The following is a 21,207-nucleotide window of genomic DNA, read 5'->3' on the forward strand; positions in this document are numbered from 1 at the left end:
AATGACCGAGATGGCCCTCCTATTAGATAGAAATTTGGTTTATGGATAGTAATGAAGCCATTACAAATGAAGATTCATTTATGAGAGTGCTCGCATCATTTCAGAAAGAGATTGTTAAAGCGAGAATAATGTTCTAAATGCGATTCATATCTTTAAAAAATGGCCGCTATCATCTGTATTAATAAAAAGCTTAAAAAAAGTGCAACGCTCGTTAAGTCAGTCGCGTTAATGAGGGTTTTTCGTCTCATTCATTTGAGATACAATTTATTTTGATGGCATTCATTGTTTTAATGCATTGCTGTTTCTGGAAGCTTTCCAAACGGTCCTGTCTCAAAACTGAATTGTTTGTAAACAAGAAGTAAATGGACCTTAAAAAACACAATTTAATTCCAATATCTTTTTTTGCGACTGTGGCACTTTTCATGTTTTTTTTCTCTTTCACTTGACACCATTTCACTATTGAAATAAAGCCGAAGTCATTTTAAGAATGTTTCGAGACGACATTTAGTATGGAAAATGACGATTAGAAAATTGTTTGATGGTGATGCCATAAATACTTTAATCAAAAATGCTTCCAATTTATCTTTTTTTTTTTTTAACTATGTCAGAATTATTTTTGTAGAGAATTAGAACTGTTTAAATTTATCCCGCACAGTCTCCCCTTATTTAAAGTATTCTTCTTACAGAATGTTTGATTTTAAATTATCTTTATTATCTTTATCATTATCAGAAATTATTTTATGATAAAGTTTATGCAGAGGGATTGCGGCGAACTTTCCGGTCAAATCTACTTAAATCCTTTAATCACGTCAAAGAAGAGAGGCCTCTTCTGACTGCCAACATGATTTTCGAGTTCTAAGATAGAACCTGAGGTCAAAAGTCTGATTTAGCTTTAACAAATCGTAGAAGGTTCAATCCTTTAGGACTCTCCGAGGAAATTCGCTCACATTTGTGTAGAGAAAAAGTTCCAATAACTGGCTTCATCTCAGTGAACTATTGGTTAATTATTAATTTATTGCTTACAGTATGAACATCAAAAGTTCCTCATAGCGCCTTATGCGATTACCTTTGGTGAGCTTTGGATGATTTCATACATTTGGTTAAAAATATTAAAAAAAAAAAAAAAAAAAGGAGTTGAGGGATTATGCATTGAAACAAAAATAAATAATGGAAAATCATTTATTGTAATTCTAAATTGGAATAAATTCTGAGTGTTAATAAGATTTCATGTTTATATTAAAATTTCACTTTACGAATGTTTTATGCACATGATAAATATTTACCCAATAATTATTGAAAGTTTGTATGCCTTCTCAGAACTGTTGCATAATTTATATTTTACGTATGATATGCATTTTAAATATTTTTGAGTGTTCGTAGTACATTAACTAAAAAAAAAAAAAAAAAAAAAAAAAAAAAAAAAGAAAGAAATTAATACTGGTAACAGTTTTACTTTTTTGATTTCAATTTGCAACAGCTCAGATAAACATTAAAAGAATTCATCTTGTGTTTTGCTGTCGAAGGCAATGGTATGTGTTAGGCACTAGAAAAAAAGACGTTTCTTCTCATGCTGAGAGCTCGTAAGGCGAAAATATTAAAGGAAATTGTTTTTGTTATTTTCACTGAATGAAAACGAGAACCGATTGTTGAAAATAAACAATTGCTTAAAAAACATGAGATAACGAATTGAATCCTCTTTTCGGCGTTAATGTGGCGATAGTTAATTATCATTAGCAATTCTGAAAATGTTATTTTTACCATTGTTTCTAAAACATTATTTCAGTGTTATTCATTTAATTATTAATTTCTGTGATACATTTAATTATTATTTTCGATAACTTTTTATTTTTTTCTCTGAATGGCATGAAAAAAATAATCGATAGATCTAGTTCATTTTTTTACAGTTTATTCTATTTGTACTAAAACTAACTGATTATAAGCTTAGAAAAAGAATGCATTTCAGCAAACAAACAAACACAAAAAAATTCAACGATTTCTGTTACCCTATTTATTTTGTCTCAAACTCCATTTATTTCCCCCGTCTCCGAAGTTCATTTCAATTCAATATTAGCGTCCTATTTTAAAGCAACACTAGGGTTATTTTGAGATTGTCTTCATAATTTTTAACCGCTATCAGATGACAAGGACAAAAAGTAAATCGCCATCCTCTCACCAAATTTCCTCACCAAACCAGCAGGACGATGTTTTTTCCCTATGGTTTAAGCGTGCCTCAGACCAAGATATCGAACCTGGAACCCTCCGAAGTCTTACTATCAGACCATCGCAGTTCACCCCCATCTTCGGAATAAAGGCCACTGAAGTCTCGCAAACTAAATTTATGATATTAGCCTACATTTATGATAACATTGCTTTTTTTATCTAAGAATAAAACTATGACAACAATTTTTTGATAAAGTGAACATTTTTGGCAACATTTTTCGTCAAAAACTTTTATTTCAAACTGTAAAACGTTGTTTCCCTCACCCCTAGAAAGATTTGTAGTGCTGGAAAAATTCAGCTGCACAATATTTACAAATATTGATGTTTTGCATTTCTTGGAAAAAAAAACAAAAAAAAAAAACAATTCGATTATTATTTAAGAGAAGATCACATCTGTATATGTCAAATGCTAATTTGTTGTTCCAGAAATGGTTTATCAGAATAATTGTGGCAGTCGAAAAATAGAAATGCGTATATAAATAACGATGAGAAATGAATGGAACAATGTGTTAGGTGCGCAAATGAAAACTCGGACCGCAAACTTTGTTTTGCGGCAAATTCAAATTCATTGCATATATGCTCGTTACAATGATTGCTAATCGAAATGTTTGCCTTTATTATCATCTCTGATTTTCCGTCATTTATCGGATAGATTATGAATCTCTTCGCGGTAGAAACTTAGTGATTTCGAAGCAATATAATCACCACAGAACTTCGCACATTTCTCACCTTCATGAACCGTTAGTTTTTTTAAAAAAAATATGATGACGTTCATTTGAATAAATAGTAATCAGATGGAGATAGGTTGGAGAGAATATAAAACGCATGCTGCACAGCCTCCCGGTCTTAGGAGAAGACTTGGTTAATTTGGTTTCTGGGTTCACTTTTCTGTATGTAAACGAACGTTGTCATATAAAAATATCATTTTCCTTTTTCTTTGGCCTATAAATGATCAGTTTTTGCCAACAGAACACATCACTTAACTTATTCAGTAGGGCTTGGTGACGCTTAGCTGTAGCAATCTGATCAGGTTTCAGAGCCTCGTAGTAAATAATTCTTTTCCAATTCGGACACACAGTAATACATTCTTGGCATAAATATTCGTTTTGGTAACCGATTTTAATGGCGGATCTGGATCAACCCATTATTTTCTGTATTTAGAATTGTCATACAAAATCCCATTTTCATCACCCGTAATGATCTTATGTAAACAGAAATCTTTTTACTGAATCTTTTGTACAGAAAAAGAGAATTCATGCAGATATCAGCTGTTCGGTTTTTGGCTTCTTCCATCAGTTTATGAGAAACCCATTTTCCTTCTCTCTCTATCTTTCCCATTGTATACAATCGAAGTTTTATTGCTTTTCATTTGGAATCATTACAAATTCTGAACTGTTCTGCAAACTTTTCTTAAGTTCGATATGGATTTTTTTTTATCCAGTAAAAATTGAAGTTTTTCGTTTTTAAATTCTTTTACTGACCTTGGACATGGATCGTTCTCAAGACTAACACTTTCAGTAACGAAATCTTGCAAACCACTTTTTTTACTACTGAAGGACTTACAAAATTCTCTCGCAAAGTTGAATAAATCAATTCCTTAGATTGAGTAACATTTTTTTCATTTGAAAATGAAATAGTATGCAATGGCATAAGTGTTGCTTATCCACCTCCAACACTAAAATTTATTCACGTGGAATAAGAGCTTGTAAATGACTGAAACTATATCGAAAATAGCAGCAGAATTGAATGCGTTAAAGTATGTTGTTTTGTATACTCAACTTCAGAGCCGAATTTCTAATTGTACAGCTACCGGTTCTAAATTTTGTCTTATCTTTGTAATTTAAAAATATATCATTACATATACTTAAAAGCTTTAATACTCATACTAATATTACTAATTTAACTCTACCCGACCCACCTTTTAGAAAGTTGAAGGGCGAATAAAAATCAACAGAAAAAATTTACGAAAACAGTGTATTTTTTAAATTTTGTTGTAATTAACTCTTTATTTTCTGACGGTACTTTAAAGTACACTTTAATTCTGGTTGGTATCTTCGTAATATGACTACTTTTTCTTATAGTATTTATAAGAACACGAAGAGATATTTTCAATGGAAAGCAGTAGATATTTCATGGTAAAATAATTCGGTAAATTAAGGATTAAAAAGGAATTCCGAACAAAAAATAGAAAACAAAAAAAAAGACTCTACGCAACTGCCCCTATTCCCCTTCAAATTAAAAAATTCCGCATGATTATATTGAATCAACCTAATTAGCAGCTCATTTTCACAACAATTTGCTCTTTGTTCGCGGTAAATCTTCCACGTTTCTAGTCTCTATTATTGATATAGTCTTTATTATTGAAAAAAATCATCAGAAGTCAATCAGTTTTAAAGTTTCTGAAGATTCACGCGTAAATTCGCATAAGAAGAAATCAAAGAAGGAATACTGAAATTTCTTGTTTGTTCGCTTGCCTGTTTTCTCTTAAATGCGGAAATGAATCAAATTTCAGAGTTGAATAAATTTTAGCAATGGCTGATAAATCTTTAAATAAATAGATCTCCCAATTTAACAAAACTTTCAATATAAAGAAAAAAACATAATAGGTAATAAACGTAATAGATTATAATCCATTGATTTTTTTTTAATATTTTACCCAAGCAAGAGTGAAAAAAACACACCCTGCATTTTGAAACATTTCCAAGCAGGTAAAATATTCATCCTAACTCGCCATTCCATGACTAGAGGCATTAAAAACCGTCATAAATTCAGCGGTGGTTTAAAAGCTCCCCTCTTCCTTTACGAGAGGTCCAAAACATAACCCTGCGCCCTTTCTATCGGAATGGTAATTTCCGCCGCCTCATTATTAACTCTATTTCGAGGCCGTGGCGAGTGCTTAATGTTCGCGAGGCAGGACACGGGAGACGCTTCTGCTGTCAGCTCCAATGAATCTGGAAGGAAAACGTTGAAAGCCTATCGGACTCAATTGAGGGGGCAATGGATCGATCGGAGCCCTTTGTTGGGAGCTGCAAAAGTGGCGAGATTTGTTCCTGGACAAGCCCCTGGAACCAAGCACTCTGCGGTGGCGACTCCGCATCAACTGCACACAGCAAAAAATGGCGCAGAGTTCCTGAAGAACATAACATACCGGTGATTTAACTTTCGTTTTAACTAACATTTCTGATATATATCATATTTCTTTTAATCATGACCTTCTGTTAATAATTTAAGTCGAATTCCGATTCTTTTATTTAATAAATCTATTATTATTAAATATTATATGAAAGTGTCTTTGGTGGTGTAGTCCAGTGTGCAGTTTTAATTTTGCCTCAGCAGAATATTTCTTGGTAATTTTCTTTTCCAAATTGTTTTTACTTTCGCGATAGGGACGTATCAGTTAAAGAACAAGTATAGCAATTATCACACATTCGACTCCGAAATTTTCACGATCTTCTATTGCAGATATTCCAGAGTTGGAAAAATCGTTTTGTGACTATATTTATCTTTGAATGTAATAATCATTAAAAAAGGCAAAACGAACAAGAAGGATAAAATTGGCATGCAGTATGACAAAATTTCAGAATATGTAATAAATTTAGAATAAAATTTATCAACTAAAAGTCTGTAATCTGTAAGCCTTCCAAATCTGAAAGAAGAAAATTATTGATTAGTTGAAATTTGGCTCATGATTTTAATATTAGAGCCATACTCTGAAAGACATTGTAAACCAAATCCATTGATGAATTGTCGGTTTCTCTATCCGCAGTGCCACAAATCTCTACTGTCTTCAAGCCAATTGAAGGGAAGAGATTTAATTTACGTATTCAATTTTTTCTCTAATCTATGAAGCTAAATATGAATTATTTCTTATTGTGCAGGTGTACCAGAAAGTTGCTATTTTATAAGCAAATTTATTTGAAAACGAGGTGCTATGTACCATCCATTTTCTTGTAACTACAAAAATAGCAACCGACCTGTAATGAAAAGGCTTTGGCGCATAACATTTTATAATGTGAATTGAACATGAGTACGAATGAACCGTTTCATTGGAAAATGGAAAAGATTTTAGGTTCAAATATGAATAATGCCTATCGCAATGGTTCATTTAGAACATTTCTACTTCTATGGAAGATTATAATAATATTTACTCTGATCGTAAGTGGATCAAATAGTTTTTCAAACCGAATACTTATTTGTAAATACTTCAAGTTGGGAAAAGATTAAATAACATGAAGTATTATAATTTATGCCATTAAATCAAAAGTACCGCTGAAGAACACACAAAATCTGAACTTTTGTACAGTGCCTCGGTCCTCTTAGCAATATTTAGTAAATTATTTTTCACACACTAAAATTTTACATAAAAAAGTTCCATTCATTTGCAACCAAAACTTACCGAGTTCTAAAGCCTTCAACATTCTATATTTTAGATCAATGAATGGCTACCTCGAGAAACACCATGCATGAATTCTACTTATCCTTCTTGGGGCGGTCGCTGAAATGGTCTCGCATAATGATATCCAAAATTTCATAACTCGATCACTTAAATCTCATGAATACGAATATTTTTTTTGTTTAAAATGTTAGGGTGTCAAGAATATGCGACTGGGTATGACAAACAGTAAAATAGATATAATGAATTATATGAAAATTTGGACAATTTTTTCAGACATCTCATGTATTCATTTGATCACTATAAATAAAATTTTTCTGGTCATTTCGAGCATTTTTCTTAGTTGGAAATATAAGTCTTAGGTTTAATAAAATACTAAATTTTAATTAATGAATTTATAAATCTGAATTGGATCACGATAAGAATGGAAAAATCTATGTGCCCCTAAAACCTAACAAAAGTTATGACGAGAATCTCGGTTGAACAGATAGTTGGGATATCAGATGCACACGGACAAGGATTAAAATTTTTTCAAAGCCCTAACGATTCAAACAAAAAACTTGATTCAAATTAGGAAATTTATCACATCAAAATAAAGAACAGTTTTTTTTTTTTTTTTTTTTTTTTTTATTATTGCAGAAATTTCTAAGAAATTAGGGAACTGAAAAATGATTTTTTGATCCTAACTTGTTTTTGAACCTAAAATTGAAACACCTAATCACTCAAGTGCTTAGTAGTTCTGTTTTAGTGCACTCTCTTCTTAAACATCGCAACTAAACTTTTCAATTAAACGGCAGAAAGAGGTGAAATATTCTTTCCCTCGTATCTTTCCTCTAGCAGCATCAACAGGCATCAGGAATACGATGATGAAAAACTGCTGGATTAGTAAGCAGGTTCTCTGGTGAGCATTGCAGTGTTTTGGTATGGAGTACTTCCGTTCCAACGACGGGATGCATCTCCAGCAAAAATCGGGACATGGACATGATAGTCCTTAGTTCATCAACTTCAGTTCCTCGCTTCCTGCTGTAATAATGACGGTCATATGCAGAAAATTCCAGATGGCAAAGCAAGGTGGAGTATTAATTTATTTTATAATATTATACCCCCTGACAAGTAGAGTTTTCTGGTATGTCAATGGAATTTTTTTCAAGGTATTTAGGGGGCTCTCACTGGCAGTTTTAGAATCGTCAGCACAAAATATGACTCGTTTAATTGATTCAGAAAGTTGCTCATCTAATAATAATTTTTATTAAATGAGAGAATTATATTGAATGCTGCCAATACCGCATTGACACCCTAAAACAAATAAATAAACGAACAAATGAATTCTTTTGAGACATTGATGTCAACGAGGCAATTTACTTTCTTTGATTTCCTGTTTATATATAATTACTCTGCTTATAGGATTTTTTCTGTAAAATCTATTAGTTGGACAAAAAGACAATTCATCTTCAACAATATGATCACAGCCGGAAAAGTGGTCAATGTTAAAAGATCCATGAATCAAAAGCAAGCCAATGAAACTGGGACAGCATCCACCCAGCCTCTTTATTCATCATTTTAGATTATCATCATCACTCATGTGATTACGGAGTAAAAAACAACAACAACAACAACAATCTGTTGTTAAATTATCGATTATTCGCCACCTTAATTTTAACATGAAATTTTACATATGAATTTATTATTGATTTAGTTGCTCCTTTTGATGATCCGTTTGGCAGTAACATGAGGATTGCTTGGAGATGGACTTCAGTTTGAATCTTGCTTAAGTGACGAAGATACTGCTTCAGCCGGCAACATTTTCTCAAAATCTCTAGAGTATAACCAATCAACAAACTTGAAAGAGAAGAATTCAGCATTACTATTTTGTAAAAACGTAATTTTTAAAATTTACGATATTTTAACAGCCATCCATTCCGATTACTGCAGACTATTCCAATCATACATATATGTATACTTAATTATTTTTTTTAAAAATTCAGTGACAAGCCATAATGTTTTTTAAGGTTTCCGAACACGTTCGGGGCATTTTATTAGGAAAACATGGTGTATACATAATTTTACCTTTTTTCTGGGTTTAAAACTATTCAAAATTAGTAATAGTATGTAAATATTTGAAATAAACATTAAAACTTTTTGAAAATTGGCATTTAAGAGCATAAATTTAAGCAAATTCTTTAAAAACTTCAAACTGGCCACACTAAAAACTATTACTCTCATCCGAACAAACCTTATACCAAAATAAACTACATAGTTTTCTCTAGGGAATGAACTACAATCGTATGGTTATAATAAATAAAAATTTTACAACTAATCGAAGAATTTATCATGAAATTTTTAGAAAATTTATGAAGTTATTGTTCAAACAATAGGCTGTAAATTAAAAAAAAATATTCTCTCAATCTAAATACTTTTAGTTCATTCCCTAGAAAGTAGTATAAGTCAACCATCTGACTCTCTGACCCGCCATGAAGACACACGGAATAAAACCATAAAACTGAATGACTGCACCGCCGCAACAGCAACACTGGCGGGAACTGCGGTTGAGTCCTAAGGGCCATCACCGGCCATGATACTACCCTCCCCGAAGGAAGTACGTCCCGTCATCGATGGGAGGAATCAGATCACCCACCTATTTGTGTACCCTCCAGGGTAGCCAGATCCAACCACCATGCCGGAAGCATCTTATCCTCATTTTGAGGTGCCCCCAGGGGTTTAGAAAGTAGTATAAAGACAAAGTACACCAAATTTCATAGTAATAAGATAATTATATTTTGAGTTATTTGATTTGAAGTGAGCAAAAAATAAGAAAAAAAAAATCAATTTTGAGAAAAATACATTTAAAGTGTACACTATCATGTTTTAATAATATGTTATGTCATGTGTGTACATATTTAAAATTTACCACATTTATAGGTTATACCTTCTTCCTCCTCAGCATTTAATAATTTCCATTTCTTAATCATTTTTTTCTGGCAATTTTGTATTTGCCGCCTGTGAATGCCGCCTAAATTCGTATATTCTGTTTTTGTCGAGTTCAGCAAATGCTCTAACTGTATTTGCACTATTATACATTCCAATAACCTTAAGAACATTCAGTAATCCTATAAAACCTTTGTTAAAATGTATTACAGACATAAATGCCCCTCATCTGAGTTTTCGGAGCTCAACAAAGACATCTTTAGGTACAAATTTCCACAAAACACCGTTAAAACTCTCATTGGCATTTATTATTTTGCAGTGCAAAAAATGTTCCGTATTTAAAACTAAATTTGTATTTATACAAAAATTTTAACATGTTTTTGGCCCTTTAAATCAGTACTTCCGGTTATTTAAATGTCCCCTTCTAGTTTACCGATCATTCCGAAAATATTAAAATCTTGACTTCTAATTAACGTAGAGATAAAAGTAAACCTATTTTGGATAGCTCAAAAACTGATTTATCCAATAAAATAATTTTTTAAAAATGTCATTTTTGGCGAAAATCAATCGTTTTAACGTGCTCGGATACCTTAAGCGTTTTTAATGCAATTCTTGTTCTTCATCCCTATTGGGAGCTAAATTTTTTTTTAAATATTATTATACAATTGGTGCTTATTTCCTTTTTTTATGGGTGTTACTTATTTTCCATCCAAGATAGATGAGGAATGTAATTTTTGATTTTTTTTCTACCTAGAAGGGTTACCACCTTATTTTAGTGGCCGGTCGACTCGGGAAATAGAACACACAAGAAGATATTCGATCCAAAGGACTGAATAGACTATTTGTACATGCGATAAACAAAGTGACGGATAGCGGGTCTTCGACGGATGCACATTCCGGGCAGGCAGACTTCCAGTCCCGATGCTGAGATACTAATCCTATGCTATTTGCCATTCTCATTTTTTGGATGCATCACAGATTTGAAAACACTTTGAGAAAAGCAAGTGTTCGGAATGGTCAGACAATATTCTATTCTGCAAATACACAAAGGTGTTTAGGAACCGATTTGCATGATTTTATGTCAGAAACTGAAGCCATAAAACAAATTGCTTTCAAATGAGAATAGAGATATGCTAAGGTTGGTTCCTCACTTAACATCAAAGGGAGGATTTTTGAATCACGACAGCAAGTATTTAAATGATCCGAATCCTATTTTTTTCCTATTTCCACTTGTTTCCTAAGACTAGGCAACTAAAAATGCGACATCGCCATTTGTCATTTTTCTGGTGTGGTAATCTCATTAAATCCTTTACAGAGAATGCAGAAGGAACAAAATGGACGAGTTTTTAAAAATATTGATACTTTCAAAGACACTCATGCTGCAATGCTTGAGGGTGTTTTTTTTTTGTTTTTTTTAATTTAGCGGAATTGAACTAGAAAATATTTACTGAGTTATTTGAATGACGATTTTTAAAGGGAGAGAAATGATCTTATACACATTTTTCAAAAGAGACTTGATTTAAAAATACTGGATATTTTTTTATTGTAATATTAGGCGCCTTTGGCGGCCAATTCATTCGTCAAAAATAAGGCGCTTTAAAATTTTCAATTACATATTTATGTACCTTGGTCCCTTAATAGCTTCTTTCAACAAAATATTTGTAAGCTTTACATTTCGATAGTTACATAACTCATATTATCATAGAAGCTTTGTACTATATAACTTTCTAATTTGCTGCCAGCTGCCGTTTTTGAATTTGAAATGGAAGAGATAAAACTTCAAAAAATACGAAGACTGTTTTTGCTGAAACCAAACATTTTTTTAAAAATTTGGCTACAGAAAACTGAATCCTTCAGCATTGTCATCGTAGGTGTACCACAAAATATTTAAAGATTCAAATGCGGTGAAGAAATATTTCATTTTATTTCAATAAATAAATGTACGTCTGAAATTTTATGATGAAGCTGAATTCAATTATGAAGTTAAATTTTATCTAGTCCTTCGATAGTATAAATCATATTTAGTAAAATTATCTTAACAATTTAAGGTTCAATCATCTATAATCAAGTCTGACCAAGCTATAAAGCTTTGCATACCTTTATTTTAGGATAACAAACCATTTTATTATTTTAGACAATTAGTCTTGGGAAAAATCTAAGCGTTGATTGGCGTATTTTCTTCAAGACGGTCAATGGAGAGGTATAAAATGGAGGATTTTTACAGAAATAGAAGTATTCAAATTCTCATATCTCATTCAATCATTTTTAAATGCAAAAGAGTGGAACTTGTTTTATTTAAAATATTAGAGTCTGAAGAATATTTTATTAAATCGAACTTACAGAAAAAAGGATCTGTATAAAAATTTAAAATTCGTAATTCATCAGAAAATTTACTGATTCAAATGACATAGAATAAAATTATTTCATTCAGATCCTTTTTTATTAGATACATGTACTATTTGATAAGGATTTAGAAATGGGTTGTTTCGTTGCGATTCGAGTAGACATCCTATACATATAAAATGACGCATGTCTAAAATAAAACTGAGTTAACTTTAGTTGAGACAATAATATAGTTTTTTTAAAACGTCACAGAAAACTTTTTTCCGCCTTCCTTCTTTTATTTTTCATGGAAAATATCACATTTTGTATTTATTTCATTTCATAAAAACACGTTAAAACACCAAATAGTTTTGATTTTGACTGAAAATGTTTTAAATGTTTCCTCTTAATGGTCTAATCTTAATGGTTTAAATTACCTCTTAATGGTCTATAAATCAATTTTTATTGAAATTTTGAATTTTTAGGATATATATTATATACGTGTCTTTGGACATTCTACCGACAAACCTTTCTTTGGGACACTTTCCTCTCTTGCAATTTTTTTTCTTCATGCCCGTTAACAATCTTCACATTTTATCAAAAATAAATAAATAAAAATGAAAACACTCTGTAATTGATGATCAATATGGGAAAGGGGAATTTTAAATCAGCCTAAACGATTTCATTTTTTCCCATTGTAGATTATCATTCTTAAAATGCACATCACCCTGTATATTATATTTCTTAGTTGACGAGCCATCACTGCAGAAATAAAAATCGCAATCAAAACAGAGCTCCACAGATCACCAGTACTTTGCAAGAAGTTGAGGAAAAGAGGTCACGTCAACGAAATTCCCTAGCGAATCTTCATTAATTCTCAAACAAAACAAGTGATGGATTCCAGTGCTGAGAGGGCTCGTGCAGCGTCCCCTGGGAGCTCACTAATAAAAGGTCTCATCGCCTCCCCTTTTCTTTACAATCGGTTCAAGCTCGGCGGCTCTTTGAAGGAAAGTTGGCGATCCAATTTATGGCGAGACAAAACGGAGTGTAAACAAAGCTGCAAAGTGAAGTGTCGATCGTTGGGATGAGGAGGTGCGCATGAAAAGAGGATGATAAAGACGAGAAATGAGGCGAGAATTCCCAATCGCGTTCCGCGCCATCGGGGCTCGGATGCTTTTATGCGCGCTGACCATTCTTAAGAGAGTATGCAACGCTCCTCTGACAAAATAAGTACGTCGACCTGGTTGTTGATTTACAAGCTTGAGGAGAGGATTAATTATATCGGAAACGATGCACATCTAAAGTTTTGCAAGACTGAAATAGCAAGATCGAATAGCAATATTTTTTCAAGAGTTTGAGGTCGTTTTAGATCGAATTTGGACAGATGATGATGTTGTGGATGTGTAATTATGATTTGGAACTGTTAGATGTTGTAAAGAACTGGGACAACGCGTTATCTCACATACATGTTTAAGAAGCATAGATGCAATTTATAAAGATGAGCATATTTTGTTTTAATCGTTAGTAATTAAAATAATGTTCAAGTAATTTAAACATTAAACAGTCAATTATAATTTTGCCACAGGGATTTCAAAAGTTCTTTTGTTTTTCACTCTTTATTCATTTCAGGTTTTCTATAAATAATTCAGTGCTTTGAAGTTATAATTTTCATATACTATTCTTTATATATCCTTACATCAAGTAGTGATTTTTAAATACAACAAAGCCATTAGTTAATCTTTGCTCACTTAATTTCGAATCATTTAATAATTTCTTAATAAAATTATTTAATTTCTTAATTATTTCTTACTTTAATATAAAATTATTTTTCGAAGCCGGGAAATTTTTAGAAAGCAAAGTTTTACTGAATAATAAAATTGAATAAATAGTTTTACTTAAATAATTTTTTATTTAATATCAAAATTAAATTTCATAATTATTTTTTCCCTATATCCTAATACTCCAATTTAAAAATATTTACTGAACTTCTATTTCGAATTAAAGTAAAGGATCTTTATTAAGGATTTTATTGCATATTCATCTAAATCTGCTTTCCTTATAAGGATAAACAGTAATTCCTGTCATATCTTTCACCAATTATGCTATTCAATGCACCTTAAATAACTTTTTTTCCCCTGAAAGCAATTTAATTTCTTTCCAAAGCTATAAACAAAATCGAATTATTTCAAAAATGTTAAATGGAAGAGAGAGAGAATAGCCACATAGTAATTAAGTATTTATACTTTATTATGAATTTGGTGGAAGTGAATGAGCCTGGAAGATTAATACTTCATTATAAGGATATTTGAGCAGAATATTACTACATGTTACTTAAACGTTGAAGCTCCCTCTATGATTACAGTAATCAAATAGTTAAAAATCTTTGACTGCAGCTACCAAGAAATTGCAACACAATTTAAAAATATGATAACAAAATTACCAAACCTCCATCTAACGTAAATTTTAAATTATAATTTAAAGTTATTTATTATTTCAAAATACATGATAACATATTGTGAAAATATTACAAAATGCATTATGTTACTATCTGATAATAAAATCCATTTTTTAAAATTAAGTTTTAACTTTTTTCAAAATTATTTATTGGATCGATGATCTTAATAAGTAATAATTTCAATCTTAATCGTTAATAATTTCCAATAAGAGAGAAATCCAGGGTGAAGAATTTCAGTTTGTATTGATATTATTGAAAAAGATTTTTCATTTTTGAAAAGTAAGTATCAAAAAGTTTCAATACTATATATTACTTCACCCAGAATATACTTTTACTCTGTACGATTAAAGGATCATTATAGAAAATCATTATAATTAAAGTGACCACAATTCAAACACTTTATTTACCTTTTTAAAATATTAGAATAGACATTTAGCCTAAAGAGACGTTTTTAGTTAGAGAGAAAGCAAACATTTTAGAAAATATTGCAAAGATATTTTTTTTTCAAGAATAGAAAAAAAAAATCAAAGACTAATTATCATAAATCTTAGAAATCTCCAACAATAAACATCCCTTTGATGTTTATTTTATCTGAAAAAGTAAACTTTTCTAATTAGTCTATATTCATATTTCAAAAACTTTAAAATTGACTTACCGTTAACACCGCGTCGATAGGAAGTCAAACACCAGATGAGAAGTTCCGAAACCTCCACCGGTTCCTGAAACCGAAACAATCTCTTAGGATGAAAAGGAACTCCAACACACGTAAAGAAGACTAATATACTCGATCTCATCCTTCCCCAGCTGGCGTCATTTCTCCGCCAAAAACGCAGCCAAATAGAGCCGGCATCCTCACCAAATCTCATTTATTGCGATGCATCAGATAGCAGCATCGCAGGCGAACGGGGACGCGGCCTTTCGAAATGTCATACACGTTTCACTCTCTCTCCAAACGCAGCAAGAGAAAGTGTTATCTTTCGCCGACAAGGTTGATAACGGTTGGCGAAATAAAAATAAAAAGATTTGGCTTCTTTCTCTTTTTTTGGCTTTTAATCTGGACAGGATACGGTGCACGTGAATCCGTTACGGTGAATAAGTAATGTGATCCCGTGGGATCAGTGGCGAATCAAAACCAAAAGTTGTTTGGAAAGCGTCCGTGACCCGCTGTCTTAAGTTGACGCATAGCAAACGTGACAATTTAACGTCACTTTGGTCGGGGATTGGAAAGTTGAACGTCGTCGTAAAAGTATCTCTATGAAAAGGAATACGTGGAATTTATACGTTTCAAGCCAGAAACGTGATTGGGAAATGGGGACGTACAAAAAAGTATTTACTCTTCTTATAAAAATGACATCTGGGAACAATATTAATATGATAACACTGAATCTCTCGGTAAAAGCACACTTTTAATATTAAAAAAAATGTGAATGTCATTAAGAGCACACAAAACAATGAGAGAATGCATCCATTTTATTTAATAAATGTGAATTATTGATTTGTTAAATTAATGTTTTGTTTTTAAATTATATGTATAATAAGATGGTAAGATTTGGAGGATAACCGAGTCAAAATTCAATTATCTCAAAGATCGGCATGCACTTTAGATTTGCCTTTGAGAATAAAACATCCTCACATTGGTACGAAAAGGAAGCTTGGCGAGTTCGGTATAGGTTTTATCTTCAAATATTCATTTAAAATTATAATATTCGAGCAGTAACAGCTTTCGTTTAGCCTTCACTGGAAGTGAACTAAAATTCAAGCTTATATTAATATTTTTAGAAAGGAATCGCTTAACCCTTCTTAACATGATTTTTTTTTCTTTGTGAAATAAATTAGGGTGATACAATTCATGCTCTAGATGAAAGGAAAAATGTTTAAATAATCCTCGTATAAATATGTAATATAAAATAATTAAAAAACAGTATGATGGAAATATTCATCATCAAGCAAATTTACATATTAAGCTCAGAACAAAATCTTCAATGTTCCTCTCATCTAAATTTCTCCTCTCATTATCGCTTTTATTAGCAAAAGTCTCAGATTAGTTATAAAAAATATTCAAGAAATCGCACGTTTCTTCCAACCACAACAAGTTCCTCAGTAATGACAAGTTCAAACCCCTTATAATGATTGTGACATTCGATTTTTTTGACTACTATGTTCCTTAGTAAGCAATAGTCATGAGAAAAGTTGCCTGCAACAACTCATTTACAGTACGCCTGTTTTGAGTACAATTTTTTATTCACTAACGGTTATGAGGAAATTTCCATGATCATGTAAAGAAAGGTTCATTTTAAACCATGATCAGAAGATGAAAAGGGCACTCAAGCAAACCGTTTTGATTTTAAAATGAACAAACTTCATCGAATTTTCATAGGATGATTTACTATTTATGATGATGGAAGACTCTTTGGCGAGATTGAGATCCTAGTTCTTGGACGCCAATATCCCCGAAATTCAGTTGCGAAGCAGAAATGTTCCCATTCAATCGTCAAAGCACTTCTTTCGAAGGTGCTTTCGGAAATGCTAAGGAGCCACTTAACAATTTGTTATCTAATAATTAGGATGACCGGCAAGACGACAAAAGTTTGCAATGATCAAGGTAATGCCATGGAAGTTACACAAAAAAAAGTGTTTGTGCTTAAAGCTCTAGTGTATATAAAATCGGAATCTGTATTAAAAACACTCAAACTTGTATAATTTAGAAGGTCGCTGTCAGTTGATGATTCAATGCTATAGATTTCTCCGCAATTGTTTTTAGTTGACATTGTCTCATTCATAATTAAATCTCAGAACATCGACTTATGTATTAAAATTAGCTGTTACTGATCTCCCGTTTCAATGGATTTTGTGGCCCATAAAAGGCGAAGATCATTATCGTAATCGGATTTGGAATGCAAACTGAAATGTAAACTTTCGATATCTAAAACCAAGATAAAATCGGCATCACTTTTTAGATAAAAATAAACGTATTATAAAAATATTAAGTTAGTGAAAGAAAATCAGAATTGCGACAGTGCCATTATAATGACAGAAATGAAAATGGGAAAAGTCGAAAAGATTTATTTCTCACTGCCTCCAGATATGAGCACATGAAAGATTTTTCCTTCCAACTTCACAGTGATCCCGAGGGTAGAAATGAAAGATGCTTTTCTTTAAATATAATGTTCGAAACATTCGAAAAAAGATTATGAAGGTTGAAAAATAAATTAAAAAAAAGGGCACTTAAGCGCCATTTCTCCGAAAAACAGATGCTCCCTTAAATTGCCCGCACAGCGATGAGCGGAAATGTGGGAATTAAATAGAGCCATTTAGGAGTTCAGACTTGTAACTGCCTCATAATTATACACTATATATGTTCATTTTAGAACCTGAGGGTGCAATTAATAATCCTAACACGATTTAGTTAAGGAAAAAAGAATAATTCTCTCTGCCTTTGCTCTTTAAAAGTATTGCTCTACAAAATAGTTTGCAAATATAATGGAAAGAAATTAATAAAAAAATTTAACGTAAGTGATTATTTTAATTAGTTATTAGATTAGAGATTAGTGCAACAATTTTTAAATTGCATTCCATAATCAAATTTTTATAATGTTAATAAAATGTCGGTGTGCAAAATTAAAGTATAGATACTGATAAAAATCTTAAAAAACAAACTTTTTACTCACATATTAAATATTAATAAGAATCATTAAATATTTCATAGGTGAATCTTTCTTTTCTTTCAAAATTCCAACGTCTTCACCATTCATTCTGTAATAATTTTTTCAAAAATTTAGTTTGAAAATTCATTATGGAATTTTCAACTGCATATTTGTATTAGGCAAAATAGTGGCCTTTTTTGCAGCTTTATTTTACTAGTTACTTCCAATATGCGCTTTTACCCAACGCAGGGCGATAGAGCCCTCTAGCAATTCACGAGTTCCTCTACCAGATTATTTTTTAATTTGAATATTTGCGGAACTTTTAAAACATTGAAACTGTCGATAAATCTTTGTTCACAGTGTCTATTTTTTATTCCTCTATTTGTCTGCTTTATTGCTTGTTTTAGCGTGATATGTTAAAGGTGGCTCTTCTGATTTATTCGGTTCAAAAATTTAGAAAAGGAAAACATTTCTTAGATTAAATATAATTCAATTTTAAAAGAATTATACCTTCATCATAATCATAAAGCATATTAATAATGGGTACAATGGCCATTAAAAGCATCATTTTTCATTTCCTAAGTTGAAATTTCCTCGAAAATGTTGTCATATTATTGTGATATTTCAGAGATATTTATAACAAACTATTTTATTAAAAAAATTAGCAAACTGTATTAAAAAATACGAATTCAAATTGCCCATTGTGTAATCAAATGTACTTTAAAACGATTTATCTAAATTTTTCAATAGATAATTAAGTTTTTCTCACTATTTTTACATATTAAGCATGCCTAAAATAAACATTTTTGCTTCACATATAAAATTGCTTGAATTTATCTTTAAATAAAACCGAGAGTGGTCTCTCCAAAATCTAACTTTCATAATTTGTTTAGTTTTTAAAAATAAATCACTCTTTCCGTTTTCGAATAATTCAAATAGCTTCGCAGAAATTAAGGATTAAAAATAATGTCACAGATTAGAAAAACCAAAGTATTTACCTTTCAGATTCTGAGAATAAATGAAATTTCTTCTAAAACAACAGAGAAAGGGAAATGAAAAAAAAATCTTCGCATAATTTCACAAAATAAATCTATTCAATCAGGAAAAAGATACCTAATTCCCCAAATAAGCCTTTTCCTTTCCGAAAGTTTTATTTGATCCACTATTCGTCTCATTTCATTAATTAATTTCTTTTCCGCTTTCAGAAACCCTTTTTTTTATAATGATTATAATGAACATGTTTCTTTTTTTTTTTCCAAATCTTTTGATAAAAATTAGCTTTTTACAAGCTTTGCATGTCATATGAATTATATTGTAAGATTTTATGAGTGTCTGATATTATTTTAAATTTTATTAAACAATTTCGGAAAGTTAAGTAAAAGAATTAGAAAATATTGCCCAAAGCAAAGTTAGCCATGAGGTTAGATATATGACAATGTGAGCTAGTTACTTGATAGAAAAGATCAGCATAAAAAGATGTAACAAATATTCATGAATAAAAAAAACTGGGATATCATGAAGATACTTATTATATTTTCTTTTATTATATAACTTATATAATTTAATTCGATAGCTTTTATTTACAATTTCAAAATATAACTACTTTTAAAATTAATTTCACTTAAGAACAACTTAAATAGCTACTGTAAAAAAGTTTACTTCAAAATTTAAAAAAGGCCAGAAAAAATTTACTGTCATTAACTGCCAATTTAACATCTGATGTCATACTCCTTACTTATGAGCAACTCCTTTGGGCATAAGTTGGATGGGCTTAGAGGGCTACTCAAAAGAAATACTATTCCATTCTACGATAATCACTCTTTTTAATTCTTAATGTTTCCTTCAAATTTATATAAATATATTGGCGAATCTTGTGTTGGGAAATTTATTGTATTTTGGACAGTGTTTGGGGTCATTGTCCTGCTTGAAAAAAGTTTAGTTATAGTAACGTACCGTTTTTATTAAAGCAATACTAGGGCTATTTTGGGACGGACCTCTTCATTTTGAAACATGGTTAGGTGATGAGGATGACATTATGAGCTGGCACCCCCTCTCCAAACTTCCACACCACACCAGGGGGAGGAGGTTTGGCCCGACAGATTTAACGCGCACCAGAACCGCTTACAGGACGGTTCTTCGGTGGAATCGCGTCTCGAGCCAGAGGTTCTACGGCTCCGAAGCCGAGACTTTCCCACCAGGCCAACGCCCCCCCCCCCCTCTCCGCCTGCTTAAATCAAAGGTCATTTCCAAAGGGCTTAAATGCTATTCTACCGTTTTAAATTTTTGTTTAAAATATAAAATTTACCATTTAATCTAATACTTGGTTGCCATACTCGCGAAAATCATTTCATCATTTCCAAAATCTTGACTGTAATGCTATGCTGCTGAAAAATCATACACTGTTTTCTTTTTATAAGTTGATGCCCTTTGATTCTCAAGATTCAAAAATTGCTGTCTCGAGAGATAAGAGCTTTAATCCAAAACTGTGGAGGCTTACTGATTTATTCATTTTTGAAATGAAACGCTTGTATTTATTGATAAGTATTAAGTAGGACTTTCAACAAGCTACATGACCGTGATAATCAACCTTCTTTTAATCTTTCGTAAGGCATTGAAGAGAGATTTTTTTCCATAACTCTAATGCCATTTTCAAAATCGAGAGGGAGTCATTCTTCTTCTTAGACTGTAAACTGGAAGGTGCATCTCTTCTCATGGGCAGCCAGCTTAGAAAACGTCCATTATGTACTTTTGAGATTACAGATTTCTATAAATAGGGATTAATGTTTCTTTTTTGGAAAGAGGGAAAAGTTCCTCTAAATTTCGTGATTCATTGTGTCTTTATTTCTTTGTTTTAAGATATCTTCCCATTTTTTGGAGGGGAAAAATTTTTTTCCTTTCAAATTCATTTTAATCTCCTTTATCTTCCAAGAATCCTGACTACAGAAATTATTTGCTATGCACTCAGCTAATTATTAATTGATATTTAAATACTTGATCGATTTATTAAAGCAATTTCAAATTCATGCAAATAATTTCTTTTAAACAAGCTATTTAAGAAATTGAGAGTTATTTTGGTTTATGCACAGCATCCTTATATTTCCTCTTTACTAAGGCATTTCATTTTAAATCGCATAAAAATGCTTCTTTCTTCATTTTAAGTGTCATACATTGTGTCGTGCAATTATTGCGAAAGAATATTTACTCATGGATTTTATACTTCGTCTTTAATAAAGAAGCATCTTATAAGT

At 31.4% G+C, this 21,207-nt stretch overlaps 1 protein-coding gene across 8 annotated transcripts in view; it reads right to left on the bottom strand.

Moving 5' to 3' along the window:
- Positions 1-21,207, bottom strand: part of LOC129968548 (polypeptide N-acetylgalactosaminyltransferase 13-like) — a 342,413-nt gene that overhangs the window by 209,167 nt on the left and 112,039 nt on the right. For all 8 annotated transcript variants that reach the window (XM_056082551.1, XM_056082554.1, XM_056082556.1 and 5 more), the window contains one exon: positions 14,971-15,034. The gene's annotated coding sequence lies outside the window, so the exon portion shown is untranslated. The remainder of the gene's footprint in view (positions 1-14,970; positions 15,035-21,207) is intronic.

This window comes from Argiope bruennichi, chromosome 5, assembly GCF_947563725.1.
Source record: "Argiope bruennichi chromosome 5, qqArgBrue1.1, whole genome shotgun sequence".
NCBI lineage: Eukaryota > Metazoa > Arthropoda > Arachnida > Araneae > Araneidae > Argiope > Argiope bruennichi.